The following is a 1636-nucleotide window of genomic DNA, read 5'->3' as shown; positions in this document are numbered from 1 at the left end:
CTGGAGACTGGATAAAGAAGTTGTGGGTTTTTTACAAAATGGAGTACTACTCATCCATAAAAAATGAGAAAGGAGATACAGTTATAGCTAAATGGATGCCCATTGAGGCAATACTCTTAAGTGAAATAAATAGGACACACATGTGTAAATACCAAATAGTTTCTCTAGTGTGAGAAAGTGGAAGTGTAAATAAGGACTAAAAGGTATAATAGATAATGTGAAATAGGAAGAAAGGGAGCAAAGGGGAAACTGGAAATGGGGTAGTGGAAAAGAAAGAAGGGAATGGAATTAGTATGATAAAATGGAAACAAAGTCTTTGAAGTTAGGGAGGGATGGAGAGGTTTAAGCAAGGGCAGTGGAATGGGAGGAAAAAAATAACCAAGATAGATTATGTAAAGGTGCAAATTTCCAATGATGAATATCATTATATACCTTAAATGCATCAATAAAATTAATTTTTAAAAAACCCAATGGAAAATGACAAGGTGGGCATGAAGTAGGACAAAACTATGACCAATCAATAAGATTACAAGTACAGTTGCCCGGGCAATATTGATTAAATGGGGATCAAATGAGAAAACAGTCACATACAAGGAATTTCCCATTTAAAATATCAATCACTCTATTTATCTCTGTAAGAGATAGCATTTCTCTGTTTTTCATAATGCTAACCGGTGAATATGTTCTCCCTGGTTGGCTCCTGGCTGTGTGAGGGTGGCCCTAACTGCCTACAAGGTATCTAATTAACTTACCTATCTACAATACTCCTAGCCTAGACCTCCACTCTTCCCTCCCATCCTGGACAGATCCTGGTTAAGTTCCTGAGCCTGGGCCATAGCTTGCACTGAGTACTGGTGCCAGGTATCTGTCCCCAGGGAAGGACTCCAGGTAGAAAAGTAAGGCAGATCAGATCAGGTCTGGAAGGGTTTGGATTTGGTTGAAGAAGAGGTTTCCAAGGTGTGAATAGCTGAGTCGAAGGTCTAGAGGTGGAAAGTGGAGTGATGTTGGGTGAGGAGAATCAGTCTAGCCAGAGCAAGGCCTTCCACCCCTGGGAAGGGTGAAGTCTATAATTTGACTTTGTAGTATGGGTGGGGCATTGCTTTCAAGGGTGAGAGACTCTCTGCTCTTGATTCTCAAGCATTCACTCATTCATTCAAATAGATTTTTAAGGCCTGCTAAGGGCCCTGAGGAAGAGCTAAGATGGGAATGGCTAGGCAGCCCCCACTCCGTACTGAGTTCTGAGACCTTGGAGGTGCAGTTGATGGCACACACACACACACACACACACACACACACACACACAAGGGAGGTGGGACACAGGACACGGACAGGCGGGAGGACCACACCACCCCACTATTTATATGGCAGCCTTTTTGTTTCTGCTCCAGACAAACTGGGCTGGTCCCCATTTTACATCGCAGAAGCTGAAGCTGCCTCTTTGGTTAAGGTCCAAGGAGACGCCCAGAGGTATGGCTGCTCACTTAGTCCTTTGCCCAAGGGGAAGCTGGGAACCCGATATGGACTTTCCGGAAGGCGGGGTGTAGTGTGTGTGCAATGGAGTGGGGGAGTCCCTTTCCCCGCCCCTCTCAGCCCAGGGGCTTCGGCGTGGCTGGGCCGGGGTGGGGCGGAGCTGCTG

The 1636-nt window shown here is 45.4% G+C and overlaps 1 protein-coding gene across 1 annotated transcript in view; it reads left to right on the top strand.

Annotated features, from left to right (window-relative positions):
• The first annotated feature begins 1403 nt into the window (after positions 1-1403).
• Positions 1404-1636, top strand: part of Mob3c (MOB kinase activator 3C) — a 9868-nt gene continuing 9635 nt past the window's right edge. Inside the window, exon 1 of the mRNA XM_019205410.2 lies at positions 1404-1467. The gene's annotated coding sequence lies outside the window, so the exon portion shown is untranslated. The remainder of the gene's footprint in view (positions 1468-1636) is intronic.

Source organism: Fukomys damarensis, unplaced genomic scaffold, assembly GCF_012274545.1.
Source record: "Fukomys damarensis isolate Sample0158 unplaced genomic scaffold, DMR_v1.0_HiC HiC_scaffold_23, whole genome shotgun sequence".
Taxonomy (NCBI): domain Eukaryota; kingdom Metazoa; phylum Chordata; class Mammalia; order Rodentia; family Bathyergidae; genus Fukomys; species Fukomys damarensis.
The sequence above is the reverse complement of the archived record's forward strand: the minus strand, read 5'-3'. Positions and strand labels throughout refer to the sequence as shown.